This window comes from Acomys minous, assembly GCF_964271855.1.
Source record: "Acomys minous genome assembly, chromosome: 14".
NCBI lineage: Eukaryota > Metazoa > Chordata > Mammalia > Rodentia > Muridae > Acomys > Acomys minous.
Genome location: NC_140496.1, coordinates 77,472,924 through 77,494,050, shown reverse-complemented (window position 1 = coordinate 77,494,050; position 21,127 = coordinate 77,472,924). Strand labels below are relative to the sequence as shown.

Sequence of the window (21,127 nt, the reverse complement as noted above, 5' to 3'; positions counted from 1 at the left end):
TTGTGACGGCATTGCTTCGGTTACAGAACTTGTTCCGCCCTGATTAGAAGTGTCAGCTGGCTTCTCCTTGCCTACTGATGCCCTCATTCACACTTGCATCTCACATCTTCAATCTGACCGGTCACCACTCAGGGTCTAGTCAGTCCACCGTCCCTAGCATGTCCAGATCGAGCATCTGTGCTTCCCCTCCTGTGAGAGCATGCGCTTACACACTCTGATCTTTCAAATTTTCAAGCTGAAACATCTTCACCCCTCCCATCTCTCACGTGTCCCGTTGAGTCTGTCCAAAAACTCTACTACAGACCAGGAACATATCACCCATCCCTGCTACGAGCTGTCCTGAGTGGAAAGGCCTCTGGTCCCACAGTGGTTTCCTAGTTTGTCTCCCTGCTTGCATTCTAACTTTGGCTCCTGGACTTATCAAAACCTGATCTTTTCCCTTTGTGTGTTTTGAGATAAGATCTGTGCACCCCGGCTAACTGCAAACTTATACTGTAGCTGAGGATGATCTTGAATTCCTGATGCTCCTCCTCCACCTCTCAAGCTGCCATTATAAGCATGCACCCTTTCAAGTTATGTCTCCCTGCTCCAAACCTTTTACCAGCTTCTCATCCTCCACAGCATTCTGCCCTGAGGACATCCAGGCCTCCAAGCACACACATGTCTCACTGTTTGTTTGTTTGTTCCTTGTTTATAGACACAGTATTTCTCTGGGTAGCCCTGGCTCTCCTAAAACTCAATCTGTAGAGCAGGCTGGCCTTGAACTCAGAGATCTGCCTGCCTCTGCCTGAGCACTGGGATTAAAGGCGTACACTACCATTGCCTGGCTCCATGTCTCACTTCAATACCTCCCTGTGCGTGTCTCAGCCACAACATGTTACTTCACATGCTGGGGACACTCTTGCCTTGCGACCCTGACCTCCTTAGAATGTTTTGCTTTGCCAGCACCCACACAGTGCCGTCTGTCCTACTTTCTTTAGGCTTTGATCAGTGGTACCTTCTCCATGGGTTCTCCCACACCATTTACATCTTCTGCACGTGATGTACTCACCAGTACACCTGTGATGCTGTATCCTGTTACTTGTGACTGTCATCTCATTTACACCTGCCTTGGAACGCTTAAGGAAACTGAGGACTAGAGAGGCTATGGATCACGTGTGGTCTAATCCTATGTGAGTAGTGAAGGTCAGACAGCTGTGAGCTGTGTCCTGCAAGCCTGTGCTCTGAAACTGTGTAACAGCGCCCTGCTTAGCCCTGGCATCCTACAGCCTTTATAGACACCACAGAGTTTGTGAAACCACAACCTCAGGACAAATCTGCCTTTTCTCATGACTTGTTCTATCTGTTTCTGTCTCTCTCCTCCCTCTGGTTTTCCCCAGTCTTTCCCCGCAATGCTCTCAGCATCTTCTTTTCCTACATCTATTTATTAGGCTTCATAGAGACTCCATGATCTCTTTTGATCATGCAGAACAAGCCACTTATTTAAGGAATTGTTTCTGGCCAGGTGTGATGACACCTATACAAACTAATATCCCAGCACTTGGCGGGGGCTGAGGCAGGAGGGGCACAGGTTCAAAACCAGCCTGCTTTCCACAGTGGTGCACTGAAGAGAGAAATAAATGAAGGAAAATACAGAGAGGGGGAGGGAGGGAAGCAGGGAGGGAGGGAGGGAGGGAGTGGGATTGTTTCACTTTAGGCCAGGCTATAAGGGGGAATGGCTATCAACAACACATGTGTCCCCGAGCTTCTGAGGAAGGCACGCTAGTGAGGAGGCACAGGGAATACACAGGGCAATGCTAGGCTGTGAGGGAACAAATCAGGCAGAGATCTAGGCTTGAGAAACAGGCTCAGGGAGGCCTCCTTGAAGAAAGACATATGGGTAAAGAACAGGGCCCGTGGGCACAGAATCATGCCTTTCTGGAAGAACATCACATCACGGTGATGGCCGTGGGTGTGGCCTAGAGATGCCAAATTTAGCCAAAAGGAGGGAGGGAAAGATAAGAAGGTTGGAGGGAGCCTGGACACCCAGTTAAATTTGACTCTCTGGGGAATAGCAGATAATCGTGTCCATCCCATGCAAAACTGTGAAGCACTTGTCTTGGTCAGCGTCTCTGTTGGAACAGCATACCCTCAGTGTGGCTTGTAAACAACAGAACTTCATTTCTCACTGTTCTGGAACTAAGAGTGAAGCACTGGTAGGTTCAGATCTACTAAACAGTCAGTTACAGGTTTCCAGAAAGCACCATGTTGCTGAGTCCTCCAGAGAAGAAACTGTGGTGTCTTCACAGGGAGGAGACAGAGAAGGCAAACCCTTACCCTCAGGCCTTTATGAAGGCCCCAATCCCATCCAAGTGTAGTCCTGCTTCTGTTTAGTCACATCCTACAGACTTCACTCTAAACACTGTTGCATTGGAGATTAAGTTTCAACATAGATTTTGGAGGCAGGCCCACATTAAAACCACAATGATATTTGTGCTAAAACAGATTGTCCATTGTTACTCTGAATTTCAAATTTGACTTGAATCGACCATTTGAGTTGACAGACTCAAGTTTGATCCAGACTCACTGCAACTGGCCCTCTCCTTCCTTGTAAACCGTGATGGGTGAGATTCAACCGCAGGCACAGGGCTGGAGTGGAGCGCACTGGTAAAGTGTTTGCCTAAATCCAATGTCAGGGTAGGGTGTGAAGGGTAGGGTGTGAAGCCATCTCCTGAACCTCTGGGGGACACGCCTCTTCCCTGGATGTAAACTGTTTTCACACGTTCAGCCCAGGGTGATAGGGCGAACCTAGGGCATAATGCCTCCCATTTCCCAAGAAAGGAATTGGAGAAAATTCCAGGAGTGATAGTATTATTGATGCCAAGAAAAAAAAAATACATGTGCTTGGGGAGTCTCTAAAAATAAGTCAAGTTAAATGCGCAACAGGAAAAAGCAAAAAGGGAATTGGAAGTCACCTTGTCTTGTCTTGGTAGCACATTTAAATTGAGGTAAGTGACAGGGACTCAAAATTTCAAAGTTGCATCACTTTGATCCAGTCATTACAAGAATTTGTTCTGCAATCAGATCATCCTAAGTTTAAAGGGACAGATAAGAGGAGTGCAATAGAAGAGAAACAATGAATAAAATGTCTGTTACCCACACAGTGCTATCCATTGGTAGTGGAAACAGTGCAGTTTTCCCCTGTGCTGGAGTGGGAACACACGGAATTTTTAGTAAAAGATGAGGTTTTAAAAAGCAGCAGGTCCCATGTTATATGACACGTTTCAGGCAAGAATTAAGCCACCAAGCTGATAGTTAAACTTTTTGTCTCTCTTATTTCAGTATTTGTACATGTTACTGCAGACACATGTGGAATTCTCCCATAGAACCTTCCAGACTCAATGGAGCAACCACTCCCAATCTGAGCTCCAGCCACATTCCACAGTGAGACTCTGCAGTAGGGAATTAAGACCCTCATTTGGAAGTGCTGGCTGCAGATTGCTCCTGCAGATTTTCCTCTTACTGCTCTTAACTTACTCTTTTTCATAATAAGTCAAACATTGTGGGGATTTACTTTGGCATTAATTCTTTACTGCAACCCCTGAACATGGTTTCCTAATAACAAGTTTAAATATGTGTGTAGTTTGTGGCTCGCTGTTACTTATGTAAATTTAACCTTGTTTGTTTAGTAAATGTCCATCTTAAAACTCAATCCCATCTCACACTAGTTTTTTTCTTAGCAATAAATATTTGCCACTCACTGTATTTCTTCTTTTGTTTAAGATGACAGTAAAAACAATTCATTTTATTTATATTATCTTTATCTCTGTGAGTGATGCCTTTAATTTAGAGTAATTTTCATATTTTAGCTCTATAAATCTCAAAAAAGCATATTTACTGAAGTGAATTTATCTTTATTAGTTTTATTTTAGGCCAGCTCTACTTACACAGACTATTTCCTTTTATGCTTTAGATGGCAAGATTGTTCTATCATAAACCCCAGTTTGCCATTTTGGATGAATGAGCAAGTGCAGTTAGCATGGATGTGGAAGGTAAGTGTCATGCCACAGGTGCTGGGGTGTCTGTGTGCCATGTCCAACCACAGGCTGGTACCAAAAGGAGATTCCAAGCAACAAGATTTGCTTCTAAAAGGTAATGCCTTGTGTTGTCTTTAAGCTGGTAACTGATATATATGAACAGGGTACAAGGAATTATCAGTGTATTCTAAGTAAAACTTTATAGATTTGAACAAAATACAAGGCATTATCAATGCATCCTAAATATAGTTCTCCTTAGCAATTTCTTAGTTGTAGTACAGTGTTTGATTGTATTCCCTATTACTTCATTACGTATACTCAGATTTAACAAAAGCAAAACGAAATAAAACCCTCTGATTGTTCTTTAGTCCCATTAACTTGACCTATTTAACACTTTTTAAATGAAAAAAAACCAATAGTAACCATGTGATAATTTAAATTTTTTTTCAAATTTTTATTTTTTGTGTGTATGTGTTTGTGGCTTATGTGCCTGTGCTTGTGTGTGTTTCCATGTATGGCCGTGTGTATGCATAGGGTGCATATGGAGGACACAGTGTGTGTCCTTAGTCATGCTCCACTTCATTTACTGTGGCACCTGGAGGTTGTTGATTGAGCTAGTTCAGCCAGCTGCTGCCCTGTCTCTGCATCCTCAACACAGGACTACAGGCGGGCCACCATGCCCACCCAGCTATCGCCCACGTAAAAGCCCTCACGCTTGCACAGCAAGTGCTCTGTCTACTGAGCCATCTCTCCAGCCCTCCACGTGGTAGGGTTTTTGTTTGTTTGCTTGCTTTTGTTTTTAAGATCTTCACTTTTTCTTTTTCACGTACAAAGACTAGCATGACCGGTTTCACTGGGTAGATAGACTTGAATAACCAATTCAAGGTCACTTAGTCTAACTTAATGAAGCCTACGTCCTTTGCGTACTGACAGAAACACTGAGGGCTCATTTTCAGCCTGTATTCCTGGATCAGACCTCGGAGGTTAGGGCAGACACAGCAGGAGTGGGAACCCTGCCAGACTTCAGTAGAGCTGCTGGCGACCCGTCTTGCTTTCAGATGAACGATGAAGAAAAGGGCCATTTGGTACTTTTTAATCTACCTTTTTTATTTTATCTGGACAATATTTTACCAATTTATTTTAGTTGATAACTATGAGGCTGGCTGTGCTGCCATTGTTTAAGTACTTGTTCAGTAGCCCTGGTGAGTTTTTGTTTTGAGGAGTTGCTGCAACCATCTGTACTCTTGTTAGATTTGAAAAATATTAGCATATTCTGTTTTAGAGGTCTGGCATAAATAAATGCATCACAGTAGCACCTTAACACTTTCTGTGTATATTTGGGGGGGGTTACAATAAATAAGTATAGTCCTGTTCATACACACATGCTCACATGTACATGCACACACATGCACACTTGCTTGTTAGCAACTCTCCAACTTTGACAAGTAGAACAGCATATTTATAGTGATTCCATTGCTTCCCCAAGCCACCTTGTCACCCTGTCATCCCCACCACCGAGAAGATAGATGAAGTGGCCCACTGTCACCCCCACCTCCACCCCCACCACAGCAGAGATAGCAGCAGAGGCATATGTGCATGCCTCAGAGTCCACGACATCCCGCCCCTCCAACAGGAGGTGGCCCACTGCTGCACAGCCAAAGCAGCCTGCTAGGGAAGCCTGTTGTCCCAAGACATGGTGGCCTCTACCACACTCCCTTCCCCCACCAAGGCAAAGGGATCACCCTGCAGCAGCATCCACAGTGGCCTGCCCAATGTGGTGGCCCAATGCACCCCTTCAACCAGAGCTGGGTCTAGCACTCAAGCATTGGTCCAGTAAAACTTTAAGTGGCACGCTGCCACCCTCTTCTTGCCTCAGCACTGCCAGACTCTCCTTTCCACCTGAGGACTGTGAGCTCCTCCTTCCTACCTGGGACTGTGGAGACAGGAGACAAAATAGCTGTCCATGGTGACTTTTCGTACTTCAGCCTACTGCTATGATGGAGTCTGATACCCTTCCTGCCTCAGAATGCTACTGCCACCATAGGAGCTATCCATGATGACAACACCCTGTCCTGTTTTAGCCCATTACCGTCTTGAAAGCTCCTCTTCAGTCTCTGTCAGGTTATTCCTGCTGCAGGGAAAGGCTTCCCTGCCATGAGCTCTTTGTGCATTTTGTAAATGTTTAAACTTTATAATCCCTCAGGATAAAAAGTGGCCAGAGCCCTGCCTAAGAAACCTCCAGCAGGCAAGCTCCTCCCCCCAGATGTCTGACACTGTTATCTCCAGTAGGACTCATCCCAGATTATGTTAATTTGAGGTGAAAAGGCTGCACAAAATCCCACCAATTCCTGAATAGGAAAGCCCACCGATCCCTGGGCTCCCCAAACTCAGCATTTGTAATCCCATTAATCCTCACCCTAAAAATCTTTGCCCTAGAAATCTCCACTCCCCCTAAGAAATCCTATATAAAGGCTGGGTCTGCCCAGTTCCCTGGTGCTTTCTCCTGGGAGCAGAGGCAGCCACTCCTGGATTCATCCCTCCTCTCCTGGGTTAAATCTCTTCTAAGAGATCTACTTTCTGGTGTGACACATTTGAAAAAGAAAAAGAAGAAAAAGAGAAGATGCCAGGAAAGGAGAGGATCTCAGGCTCCTGGGTTCCTCAGCTTGTCAGGGTTTGGGTTAACCCTCCCCTGGAAGCCGCACTGGCTGGAGAAGGAATGGAGGCTCTTAACCTCCTCGATTCCTTAGAGGTTGGAGTCCCTTCCTTGGCAGCTGTAACATCTCTGCAGAGGAGGCCTCCTCTCAGAGTTGTGTGGTTCCTGGACTCCCTGTGCCTCAGGGTACCCTTGGGACACTGTCCCACCACAAAGCTGTGTGGTTCCTGGCCTTGTAGGTCCCGGAATACCCTTCCATCTGAGTACTGGGAAAGCAAAACAAACCTTTGGTTCCATGACTCAGATACCCTTCCCTTGGGACACTGCCCCACCTCAGAGCTGAGGGAACCTTCCCAGGCCTCAGAGTTGTGGGATTTCTGGACACCTTACCACTGGATCAGGAAGGCAGACCAACCGAAACAGCAACAATAGTATCAAAACTAATTTCATAAAATGGTCTGAAAAGTAGGTGTGATGATGAAAAGCTCTTAAGCAGTCTTCTCCATTGGAAGATATGCAGTGCCAATTGTGTTGGCCTTCCTGACAGGATGGAAGGGTATCCGAGGACTCAGAAGCCCAGCAACCACACAGCTCTGAGAGGAAGCCTTCCCAGCAGAGGCATCACAGCTCCCAGTGGAAGGTGTCCCCAGCTGAGATGAGGAGCCTCAGATCTAATTCACTTTTTCCACTTATTTCTCTTCATTGTTTCTTGGCTTCTTGCTATGAGAGAGTCACAGCAGGCAGCAAGTCTTTTCAAGGAGATTTAGTGGAGGGAAAAATTCAAGGAGGAGAGTGACAAATCCAAGAGTGGCTGCCTCTGTTCCCAAGAGAAGGCAGCAGAGAACACAACCTTTACACGGGATTTCTGATGGGGCATAGCTTTTCATGGCAGAGATTTCTAGAGTGAGGATTTTTGGAATTTCAAGTCCTGAGCTTACAGGGCTCAGGGATTGATGGGTTTTGCTACTCAGGGATTAGTGGCTTTTCCATAGACTTTTCACCTAAAATTAGCATAACCTGGCATGGGCCCTATTGAGGGGCTGGAGATGACCTTTGTGACAATTGGAAACATTGTTATGACAGAGAGGTTTGGGGGAGGGACCTGGCTGCTGGAGCTCTTTGGGCAAGGGTCTGGCCGCTTTCCTGCCTTGAAGGTTTACAAAGTTTACAAAGAGAGTCCAATGCTGGGAAATCTTTCCCTGCAGTTTGGGTCAGTATGAGTACTGGAGAGAAGATGTTGCCACCATGAACAGCTCCCGTGTCGGTCTCTCTCAGCAGGCTGAGGCAGGAAAGGTGCTAGCACAGAGGTAGCATAACAGGATGGCAGCACCCAGATAAGGTTTCACCATTTTGACAGCTTCTGTGGTGGCAGGAAGTGGGGGGGGGGGCTCTGACAGTTCTTGAGGTGCACTGCTCAGAGACTACAGATCAGATTTCTTTAATGGCTTCTTGACTCCTCTTTAGCAATTATTTGTATGTAGTTTTTGGTTTTACAGGTATTAGAGATGTTTGTACTGTTTTCATTCATAAGACCTTATAGACTGTATTTGCCTTGAAGGCTTTTCCTTGTCAATCCTATGTTGTTGGCTCTTATGTTTTTAAGATTGTGCAAATCTGTAAAACACATTCCATTTGAGGGAAGAAAAGTTACTTGGAGTTTTGATGATAATTTAACATTGCCCTGATTATGAATAGCAGAAAATGAGGGAATAAACCCTTAAGTTTATAATCTTTTAAACCCTCTTGTTGATGTAGCGAATGTGTGCATACCATGGTGTCATGTAGGTCGGAGGACAACCGAGGGAGGCAGTTCTCTTCCACCATGCCAGTCCAGGAACTAAACTCAGGTTGTCAGCCTTGGTGATAAACGTCTTTACCAACTAAGGCATCTTGCCACCCCTAGAGCTTTTTCTGAACACAAGATAGCAGAAATTTACAAATGAAATAAAGCAACACTTAAGCTCAATTCAGAATGTTCAACATTGAAGAGAACAGTGGTGCTTCCTTTCTGAAACTAAGCCATGAGCGTGAGATTTCCCTTTGGGAAGGCAGCGTCTGCTTTTGCTTTTGTACTTTGGCTTAAGTAACTCTAGTCACTCCAATTATAAAATCAGCAACAGAAAAATTTGTCTCAGTAGGCTTTTAATACAGTTGAAATGTATGTTTAACAGAGCGATAATGTGCGTATCTTCTTATGCTGCTCTTCCTAATTGTACACGGCAGCCAGACTTATGACACAGCTTAAGGGATATCCCTTGGTGCCAGCAGAATAATCCAGTCATAAAATTTCATGGTAGAAATTATCCAGAACTTACTTAGACTCATCTTTTAAATAATTATTGAAATAAAAATAGAATTAAGGTCTGGAGAGATGACTCAGTGGTTAAGAGCACTTGCGCATTTGACAAAATTCAACACCCATTCATGTTAAAAGTCTTGGAGAGATTGGGGATACAGGCACATACCTAAACATAGTAAAGGCAATATACTACAACCCTCTAGCCAACATCAAACTCAATGGAGAGAAACTGAAATTGATTCCACTGAAATCAGGGACAAGGCAAGGCTGTCCATTCTCTCTATATCTCTTCACCATAGTGCTGGAAGTCCTAGCTAGAGCAATAAGACAACTTAAGGAGATCAAAGGGATACAAATTAGAAAAGAAGAAGTCATAGTATCTATATTTGCAAATGATATGATAGTATACACCAGTGACCCCAAAACTTCTACCAAGAAACTCCTACAGCTGATTAACACCTTTAGCAAAGTGGTTGGATACAAAATCAATTTTAAAAACTGGTAGTCCTCCTTTATACAAAAGACAAACAGGCTGAGAAAGAAATTAGGAAAGCAACATCCTTCACAATAGCCACAAAATAACATAAAGTATCTTGGTGTAGCGCTAACCAAGCAAGTAAAAGACCTGTATGAAAAACACTTCAAGTCTCTGAAGAAAGAAATTGGAGAAGGCATCAGAGGTTGAAAAGATCTCCCACGTTCATGGATAGGTAGGACTGGCATTGTAGAAGTGGCCATCTTACCAAAAGCAATCTACAGATTGAATGCAATTCCCATCAAAATGCCAACACAATTCTTTACAGACCATGAAATAACAATTCTTAACTTCATTTGTGTGGGAAGCCGCGCTCACATTCGCCATTACAAGATGGCGCTGACATCCTGTGTCCCATGCTGACAAACAACTAATCTGCGCATGTGCGAAGGGATTTTCCACTCGTTGTGCTCTGCCTCTCCCGTCGCGTCATCTCGCCCGATGAGCAACAGCCAATCAGGGACTGACAAATCCTAAGCGGAGGACAGTTTCCTATATAAGGGATGGGTTTCTGCTGTTTGGGGTCTCCATTTTACTTGTGTAAGCTTATGCTCTCCCTCTCAAGATGCATTAAAGCTTTACTGCAGAAGGATCCTGTTTGTGTGTGCAGCGTCCTTCTTGCTGGCAAGATGGTAACGCTAGCCACATCTGGTGCCGAAACCCGGGAAGACCACACCATCGTCAGCACCTTCGGAGAGCCCCTGACTACAGAGAGGATTCAGAACTGCAGGGTTGGTAAGTTCGGAGAGGTATGCATATTTTTGAAATTCTTGGGCTGATTCTAGCTGTAATATTTACTGCCGTAATTGTCAAGAGGGCAGTAGATGAAGCACAGGTCGCCCTAGAAGAAGTTCAGGATAGCATGTCAGAAACCGAACGTAGTGAGAGGTTGGGTGCGCGCAGGAAAAAGGATGCCCATAAAAAGAAAAAAGCTCAGGACCCTCCTGTAAAAGGAGTGCAACCCCCCTCAGGACCTAGTTCACTGCCGAGAGAAACATCGCAAAGGTTTTAAGATCCTTTAAAGGATCTTGAGGCATTGAATATTGATAGCTCTACAAGCTCTAATACCTCTGACAATGAGACTCCTGATTCGGAGGAAGAAGCCGAATTAGAGGAAGAGGCAGTCAAGTATGAGGAAGAGAGATACCACCTAGACGAACGAGAGGGTAATAAAAAACCCTCCCTCAATTCATCTCGCAGGGTGGCACCCACTGCTCCTCCACCCTACGAACTGCAGTCTGGATTTTCCTTCTGGCTGGAAAAGATTCGTAAAAAATTACATATTTTTTTTCCTGTGTTTGAAACAGAGAACGGGAGTCGAGTCCATGCGCCAGTGGAGTTCAATCTAATAAAGGACTTGGCTGAATCTGTTCGCAAATATGGGGTTAATGCAAATTTCACCCTGGTAATGTTAGAAAGAATTGGCACTGGTGCCCTAACTCCTTCTGATTGGCAGATGGTGGCCAAGGCCGCACTTCCAGATATGGGCCAATATATGGAATGGAGAGCCCTGTGGTTTGAGGCCGCTCAAACACAGGCTCGGGCCAATGCCCTTGCACTTACCCCTGAACAGAGGGATTGGACCTTTGATTTGCTAACAGGTCAAGGTCAATTTACTGCAAATCAGATAAATTACCATTGGGGAGCTTATGCTCAGATTTCACAGACTACAATTAGACAAGTTTTTCAGTCCGCGGTAAAGCGGGGGAAGGTTCTCAGGCTGTTGAGACAAGTTTTTCAGTCCTCGGTAAAGCGGGGGACCCTTTAAAAGTGGGAAACTCTTCGTCATGTCTAATCAGGGCGGCTCAGAAAGGGCTGCTGAAAACTAAAGACTTGAGAGACTCATGCTAAAAATGGAGTCGCTCGCGCAGAAACAGCACGAGGAGGGTAGGAGGAGGAAGAAGGCGGAAGAGGCCGCGCCCAAACGAGATAATCTGCCATCTTGGCATGCCTCGGAACTGGCACCACCGCCTTATGCGGACACTTCACCTTTGTCAGCACCACAGGGGAACTCTCATTCTCTGTGCCCAGAGGTTTGGAAGCAGGCTCGTGCCACCTTCCCAGTGTTTGAGGATGCCAACACCAATGGCCATGATTAATGGAGGAGCATTTGGTAATGCTACTCTCAGCTGGAATACATCTGACCTTTTTGAAACTTCTAACAGGTGATTCGGCTCAGATGCGAATGAAAATGTCAGGGTTATGCATTACATCTGTGCCAAATAACAATTTTCTAATTTGTCTAAGAGTCTTTCAGCTTATCTCCAGGGGAACTGGTCCGCAGAGTTTGAACATACCCTAAGAGATCTGCACCTCGCCATTGTCACTGTGATGCATCATCTTAAGGAGTGGGCAGGTATCAGGGCTTTAGCTATGGCCCTTCTGATTATCAGCTTCCTCTGCCTTGTGTTCCTTCGACGCTTGGTCATATCCCAAAACAGAGACCGTGCCCAAATTGCACAAGCCTTCTATGCTATTGAGGCTGGACAGTCCCCTCAGGCTTGGCTGGCGGCCTTTAAGTCCTGATCCTCGTCACGTTCGGGGTGCAAGGCAAAGCACTGCACAGGAGGTACATTGTTTGCAGTTAATGGCTTCCTGGAGAGCACGTCTGATTGCATGTGGGCTGACACCCAAAATCCCACCTCCAGAAAAAGGTGTCGGTCAGGTCCAGAGCTAGGCTGGGGCCGAGCCCCTAGCTGAGTTCTGTTGTACATCAGTGGCCAAACTTCAGGGCGGGTTTCGCACATGATCAAGGTGAATAACCTGGGTTATGGGCGGTCATACATCAGTGCCCTCTGGAGATCAGACCTCTACTCTCACCCGTTTCGTCCTGCTCTTACAAAATAAAACAGGGGGGACTGTGGAGAGCTGCGATGTGCCGTGCCTTAACAAGGCGCAGGTTTCCACCATCCCGACGGCAAGCGCTCTCTAAGATAAACAAGTCCTTATATGGCAAAAGGCTGTGCAAGGGTAACTGGTGATCTGATGACGCGCACTCCTGCTCTGACGCGGACCTATGAGGAGGTGACACCTGGCATGAGCTGATTGGCCCTTGAGTTGTACTTAAGCTTGGCCCTTCCCTTCTTCGGGGCCATTCCCACTGAGCTTAATCCTGAGTAAAGATCTCGAGAAGAAGTCTGGTTGTTGGCTTCTTATTTCCGCTGGGTGGTCCGGCGCCGACAAGTGGTTTTAACTGGCCCAACTGGGCTGTGAACAAAAATTCCCTGGACTATGTGTTACCTCGGTTCAATATGAAAATTTCACTAAAGCAGCTAATCTGTCAAAGAGTCTCTCTCAGTTTATTTTACAGAATTGGACAGTGGAGTTTGAACAGACCTTAAGAGAATTGCGGACTGCTATCATTCAAGTCAATTCCACACAGCTGGATCTGTCACTTGCTGAGGGATTCTCATCGTGGATATCCTTAGCCTTCTCCTTCTTTAAAGAATGGGTTAGGGTTGGATTGTTTTGAGCTGTAATCTGCTGTGGATTAGTGTTGACCCTATGGTTGGTCTGTAAACTCAGGGCTCAAACAAAAAGAGACAAGGTGGTTATCACCCAAGCACTTGCTGCTTTAGAGTCTGGGACCTCCCCTGATATATGGTTAACCATGCTTAAGCAGTAAGTCGCTGGCTGCTCAGCTCTTGCACCCTCAGAGTCTCATCTCATTGCACGAGGTAGAGTGAGTAAGCTTCAGCAGCCCTGGAGAGTTGCATAGCGAAGCATTGCAGTAGAATGGCTCTGCGGCATATATGAGCTAATTCTAGGGAGGCATGTCATCTTGCATGAAGGTTGCGTGCCCCAGTGTCCTTCCCCCAGAAAAAACGGCACAGGGCCAGGCTATGACCTCTCCGGGTAAAGAGCTTAGGGGAGAGTTGTGTATGCAGGCCTGATATTTTGTTTGGGGATTTGACCTCTGTCTCCACTCTCCCTGTTGGGTGTCTTATTGCTTCTTAATAATAAGAAAAGGGGGAGATGTGGGAAGCCGCGCTCACATTCGCCATTACAAGATGGCGCTGACATCCTGTGTCCCATGCTGACAAACAACTAATCTGCGCATGTGCGAAGGGATTTTCCACTCGTTGTGCTCTGCCTCTCCCGTGGCATCATCTCGCCCGATGAGCAACAGCCAATCAGGGACTGACACATCCTAAGCGGAGGACAGTTTCCTATATAAGGGATGGGTTTCTGCTGTTTGGGGTCTCCATTTTACTTGTGTAAGCTTATGCTCTCCCTCTCAAGATGCATTAAAGCTTTACTGCAGAAGGATCCTGTTTGTGTGTGCAGCGTCGTTCTTGCTGGTGAGACGGTAACGCTAGGCACACATTTGGAAAAACAAAAAACCATGAATAGCCAAGACAACCCTATACAATAAAAGATCTTTGAGAGGTATCTCCAACTCTGATCTCAAGCTGTACCATAGAGTAACAGTATTAAAAGCAGCATGGCACTGGCATAGAAACAGACAGGTGGATCAATGTAATTGAACTGAAGACCCAGAAATAAACCCACACACTATGGACACTTGATTTTTGACACAGAAGCCAACACCATACAATAAAAAAAATATAGCATCTTTAACAAATGATTCTGGTTTAACTGGATGGCAACATGGAGAAAAATGTAGGTAGACCCTTATTTATCACCCTGCACAAAACTAAAGTCCAAATGTATTAAAGATCTCAATATAAAACCAGACACACTAAATTTGCTAGAAGAAAAAGTGGGGAAGTGCCTTGAACCCATTGTCACAGGAAACAACTTCCTGAACAGAACACCAATAGCTCAGGCTTTAAGATCAACAATTAATAAAGAGACCTCATGAAAATCAAATGCTTCTGTAAGGCAAGTGACACTGTCAACAGAACCAAATGACAACACACACACTGGGAAAAGATCTTCACCAACCCCACATCTGACTAAGGGCTAATACCCAATATATAAAGAACTCAAGAAATTAAACACCACCAAACCAAATAATCCAGTTTAAAAATGGAGTACAGAACTAAACAGAGAACTCTCAGCAGAGGAATATCAAATGACTAAGAAACACTTAAAGAAATGTTCAACATCCTTAGTCATCAGGGAAATGCAAATCAAAATGACCCTGAGGCTCCATCCTCTACCTATCAGAATGGCTAACATCAAAAACTCAAGTGACAGCACATGCTGGAGAAGATGTGAAGAAACGGGAACACTTCTCCATTGCTGGTGGGAGTGCAAGCTTGTACAACCATATTTGAAATTAATCTGGCACTTTCTCGGAAAATTGGTAATAGTGCTACCTAAAGACCCAGCAATACCACTCCTGGGCACATACCTGAAAGATGCTCAGCTACGTTCATAGCAGATTTATTCACAATATCCAGAACCTAAAAATAACTTAGTTGTCCCTCAACCGAAGAATGGTTAAAAACAAAACAAAACAAAACAAAACAAAACAAAAAAACTGGTACATTTACACAGTGGAATACTACTCAGCTATTAAAAACAAGGAAATCTTGAACTTAGTAGGCAAAAGGATGGAACTAGAAATGATCATTCTAAGTGAGGTAACCCAGACCCATAAAGACACACATGGTATATACTCATTTATAAACAGATATTAACCAAATGATACAGGATGGCCACACTACAATACACAGGCCTAAAGGAGCTAAATAACAAGGAGGACCCTAGGGAGGATGCTTAATTTTCACTCAGAAGGATGAATAGAATAGACACTGGAAGCAGTTGAAGAGAAGGAACAGGAAGGGATACCATAGAGATCCTCTGAAAGACTCCACCCAGCAGGGGATCCAAGCAGATGCTGAGACTCACACACAAACTCTGGAGTGGAGCACAGGGAGTCTTATGGAAGAGTTGGGAATAGAGGGACCTAGAGAGATGAGAAGCTCCACAAGGAGACCAATGGAGCAAACAAATCCAGGTACTCAGATGTAGTAGATAGGCAGAAGAGTCTCCTTGTGGATCCCATAATAGGGCAAGTAGGGACTACTTCTGACATGGACTCTGGCCCCCACACATTGATCACTTTCCTCTGGCAGAGCAGCCTTGACAGGCCACAGAGGAAGAGGATACAAGCAGTCCAGATGAGACTTGACAGTCTGAGGTCAGTTGTTAGGGGAGGAGGGCTCCCCTTTCTGGGGACTAAGGGAGGGAGTAAGGGTGGGATTTTGAGGTGACTGTAAGGGGGTTACAATCAGGATGTAAAGTAAACAAGTTAAAAATTAAAAAAATTAAAAGCAAACAAAGAAAAAGAGCACTCTCTACTCAAAGAGGATCTGGATTCAGTCCATCATCCACATGATGGCTCACAACTCCGGTTTAACTCCGGTTTCAAAAGATCTGGCACCCTCTTCTGGCCTCCGAGGATAGACACTGGGACTCGCTATTAGGACTCCACGTGAGAGTGGTATGGAAGAATAGGGAGATAGAAGGACCCAGAGGGTTCTGGAACCTTACAAGAAGACCATCAAGGCTGGCAGATCTGGACCCAGGAGCCTACACAAACTACTGTACCAACCAAGGACAATGCATGCAATAAATCTAGACCCCATATTCATATCTAGCCAATGGATAGCGCATCCTCCACAGTTGTGTGGAGAGCAGAGACTGACTCTGACATGAACTCTGGTTCCCCCTATTTGATCACTTCCCCTTGGTGGGGAGGCCTGGGGAGGAAGGGGAAGCAGGTTATCTAGATGAGACCACATAGGCTGTGATCATATGGTGAGGGAGGAGGTCCCCTTCTGTCACAGGCCTAGGGGAGGGGAATAGGGTGAAGGAGGGGGAACAGGAAGATACAAGTGAGGGGGATAACAATCTAGATGTAATCTGAATAAATTGTTTAAATAATTAAAAAAAGTAAAATGGAAACATGCATTATTGTATGGATAGGCATTCATATTATCTTGAACCTTGGTGTTGGCACCTACTAAATACTAACTTCAGGAAGTTTCTCTGATAGAATTGAAGGAAAAGGGATCTGATGCTCTAAACATTCATGAAGCCCAACATTAATGCTGACATCACTAAATAGATGAGATAACAGTATTTAAAGATGTTTGCTTCCTAGCACTGGCAGAGCTTCCTCAAATCCAGCAAAGAGTCTGCAGATTCTAAAATGTCAACCTCTGTATTTATACAAGAGTCTGAGAAGTTGTACTATGCCCCATAATGTACTTATTTGTTTGGGTGCTGGGTTCTAACCCAAAGTCTCACATGGTCAGCAAGTGCCCACCATGGAGTCACATCCCCAGCCAATACAACCTATAGTTTGAAGCGTCTCCCTTTTTCTGAAGTGTTTGTTGTGTTTTAACTGTCAATAAAAGAAGAATGAAACAATTGCAGACCCTCAAATGATAATACATGCACCCCAAGTTGGCATAGACAGTTTTCTTTCTTAGAGAACTTTTTTTTTTAGTTCATACAACATATGTCAAGGAGTTAGAGGTGAACATGGTTAAATGATGCAAAATACTCTCCTAGGAAGTGAAGGTATTGTGTCTCTGAGAACACCATTCTTAGTGTGGAAAAAAAAAAAAAGAAAAAGAAATGTCCTATCGTAGGATCAATTTCTTGGACCAGAACAAAAAGCACTATCTTAACCTTCTTGCCTTTAGAAGTTATTTCCCCATGGTAAGAGATGAACAAACTTGTAACCATTCAATGATTATTAAAGTAAAAAAAGATATTTAAATTTTGTCTCATTTATTTCAGTATTTGTACAAATTACTGCAGATGCATATGGAATTATACCTTAGAACCTTCTAGATGCAATCACTCCCAATCTGAACTCCAAGCCACATTCCAAAGTGAGACTCTACAGTAGGGATTATGACCCTCATTTGAAGGCGTTGGCTGCAGACTGCTTGTGCTAGTTTTCCTGATTTTAGCCTCTTGCTGCTCTTATCTTACTGTTTTTCAAAACAAGTCAAATGTAGAGGATCTATTTTGACTTTAATTCTTTACTGCAGCCCCTGAACATGGCTTCCTAATAACAAGTTAAAACGTGTGTACATGCAGACAGCACTGTATACATAATAATAAATAAATTTTTTTTTAAAAAAATGGCTTCATTAGCTGTTCTATTCTAACAAAGTTATAGGCTTTGATCTTTTACAAACCTACTTTATTTGTTGTTCTTTAATGACTCTACTTCCCTTCCAACCCACCGACCCTAGACAGGAGAGAAAAGAGGTTAATTGGGAACAGGAGAAGTAGACATTTTTACACTTAATTCCTTGGGCCCATTCCACTCTTCGTCATCAGGATCCCAGCAGACCCATTAAACAGTAAACCAGAAATTCAGCAAGAGTGACTGCAACCACAGCAGCCAGAGCCCAGACCCTCGAAGGATTCTCTGGAGCAGTTCTCCCTAGGAGCATCTTGAAGTGAAGCATTGAGCAGCCAAGAAACAGGAACTGATGCAAAAGCCAAAAGCCACACCTCTGGTTTCAAGACCATCTATATCTCCTCTCAGAGTCCATACCAGGACGTTTACCAGTTGACAAAAACCAAGGTCCTGCATGCAATAGTTCCCCGTCTAGCGGAAAAACATCATGTGCCCTCTCACAAGTCTGTTCCCAGTGAACGAACGTCACAGGCTCTCACACAAGTCTGTTTCACATCCCACACCTGGGATCAAAACAAAACCATGTTTACATTCACTGCAAAAAAGTAGTCTTGAGATTTATTTTTTGTGCCCCATGGTAGTGGATACCAAACCAATAGCAATGTATTATTAAACTATATACCATTGCTACAGGATATCAGTTATTACAGAATAAAAACTTTCTTTAGCAGCTATATTTATTCTCGTTCCTCCTGCCTTTGACTTCAGGAGAGCCATTTGGGTTTTCTCTAGCTAACTAGTAAATGTTTCCCTCTCTCAGACTGAGTTGTGTGAAGGATCTTTGTGGCGGTGTACCTCAATGTGTGTAAGCAATTGTGCTTACAACCTGTGGTTGCACCGAGTCTTCTCAGTGTTTGGATGTTCAGCCCAAGGTCTTATGAGAATTTTAGATTTTTGTGAAGAGAATTGGACCAGTCTATCAGGGATGTGGTTGTGTAGTGGTGAGCACCACACGTCTGTAGAGGCACTACATGAAGTAACGCACTGAGTATGCAATGCAGTTGCTGTCCTTGACTGTGGCTTTCGTTTTTAAAATGCTAAACATTATCATGCACACCGGGGAGTGACATGTCCTAGGAACTGTCTCTGCCTCCTGTAGAATTGCTTTCGTACCTGGATTACTGTGTTGAGAAGTCAGTCTGGCTCCCCGGGCACCATTAATGACTACATGCGTTGTTTGCACGAAGAAGAGCTGAGACTGGACGTGATCAGTTAGTGGTTATGAAATCAGTTTTATCCAGTGGGCTCTGAAAGGGCATTTGATAATCTTGTTTCTGCATAACTCAGAATCACTGGCTACCAAAATAACCTTGGTGGATTGATTCCGTAAATATGTCACATTCTGTTCAGATTAGAATAAAAATTTGGCTAGCCTACCCAAGCTTTGCTTGTTCTTTTTTATCCTTGTGCCTAAATACTGACATTCAGAAAGTGCTTTTAGCACTTAGATGGTCTTTTTTTTTTTTTTAACAAAACCTTATTAAGTGAACTTTACACTCACTATGAGCTCTGGCTGGGATGGGACTCACTGTAAAATCAGGCTGCCCTTGAACTCAAAGACATCCACCTGCGTTTGCTTCCTGAATTCTGGGATTAAAGACACTATGTTCACCCAGTAAATACACACTTTTTAATTTGCATTTTTTCTTAGAAAAGATAATCCCCACCAAATGTTTATATCTCCCAAATGCTACCAATTATCCAGGAGATCCTAAAAGATGATTTGTCCCAGGAAAAGTTTTGAGGCACAAGAAAACTACAAAATTTCAAATTTCTAGGCTACCCCAAGGCTGCCAGCAGACTTACTCATCTTGTCTGTCTCCAAATTTCTTTCTTGTTTAAATCTGGTAACAAAGCATCTCCTCATTTGAAAGAGGAGAGTCTTCAGGAGAATCGTAGTGTATTCTAACATAATGATGGTTTTCTAGGGCTGACTATAGAGCAGTGTTCCCAAACAGGAATGGCACTGCTGAGTCATTCTCTGCATAAGTATCACAAGCTACACTGAAGATGCTAGTTTAACCCGAACAATAAATACAAAAGTAAATGGAAAAGCTTTATGGATGACCTGTGCGCCACACAGATAGATGATCCTTTCGTGTATGATTAAGCCAGGGTTCTGCTATGTTATGCAGATTTACATGACAGTCATTTGAGAGCTTTTTCTCCTTAAATAGGATTGATTCCACTCTATTAAAACCAAGATTAAATGTTTTAAAAGGCAGCAGCTGGAGGAAGATTACATGTTAAATACAGATGCCCTAGAATGTGTATAAAGATAATTTAGAAATGAGTTTTTTTCTGATGGAACAAGAGGATTTCTTAAGAGGTAGACACTCCGACTGAGTGTTCACAAGTTCTAGTTTATTAAACGTATGCCAAATAGTAGTTTTAGATGGAAAAAAAAATCTGTAGAATGCATTCAAGCTGTTTATGAATTGGTACTAAGGTTGAGAGGGCTAGCACTGTAAGGAGACAGGCAGTTTGGCCCACTAGAGGGCAGCAGATCCCCGTTTGTCCAGTTTCAGCTGCAAAGCCCTTAGTGCTGTTGATCTAAGAGCAGCTGCTTAATGCCAACCTTAAGGAGAGCTATGGCTGTGTGCACTGGTCAATATTTGGGGCTGAACCTTCTGATCCTTGTATCACTGCCTCTCCAAGTCTATAATGACTTCCTCCTGCTGTGAACAGCTCTGTACCTTATTATATCCAGACCTGCTTTCAGTCTGTGGATAATTCAAATTCCTTAGATTATGAAGCTAGGGACTTACATAATGCTATAATTATTCTGGCAGAGAAATGCAAGGTCAGGCATGAGCTCCTGGAGCCTGCTTTGCCCTTCATGTGGTACATGGAGCTCTTTGTCCTGGACAACACATGTGAGCAGGAACTCAAGATAAGGTGAAGGCTCCCTTCGCTGAGGACATGACCTGGCTCTTTCTGGACTCTGCAGCACAGGCTTGTTGCTATGGTAACAGAAGCTGCACTGATGCAAGCAGGTTCAGCCTCTGCAGTGGGGCAGCCTGGGCAGGTCTGTTATTGAGTGAACACAGAAAACCTGCAAGTTAAACTGGCCCTTGGCAACTCCCGGCCTTCCAGGGGACGGCCAAGGCAGGTTTGCAGTCCACCCAGCTCAGAATATCTTCATCCTGTCTGAATCCTCTCTCTGCACAGCGAAGATTTCTGCCACATCTGAAGGGCTCACTCACTTCTCCATTTCAGAGTCACTGAGTCAACTCAGCAGGACCCAGTCCCTGTGCTTAGTTTCCCCAATGAGGTCGAACACAAGAGCCAAACCCAGTGGTTGCCCACAAAGAAGCCTCAGTCTAGAGACTTCGTCCCATCTACCTCACTCCCTTCCTGATCCTTCTAGTTTTTGTCACCATAAAGATCAAAGACAGTTTTTTTTCTTTTTCAGCCTCATCCACAGTGCAAGTGAGGGACTATGGGGAGAAGTCTCTCTCAGTCTCTACTAGGTTACACACTGCGT

General features: G+C 44.3%; 1 long non-coding RNA gene across 2 annotated transcripts in view; it reads left to right on the top strand.

The window, feature by feature from the left end:
* Positions 1–21,127, top strand: part of LOC311583879 — a 105,256-nt gene that overhangs the window by 8,030 nt on the left and 76,099 nt on the right. The gene's annotated exons all lie outside the window — the stretch shown is intronic.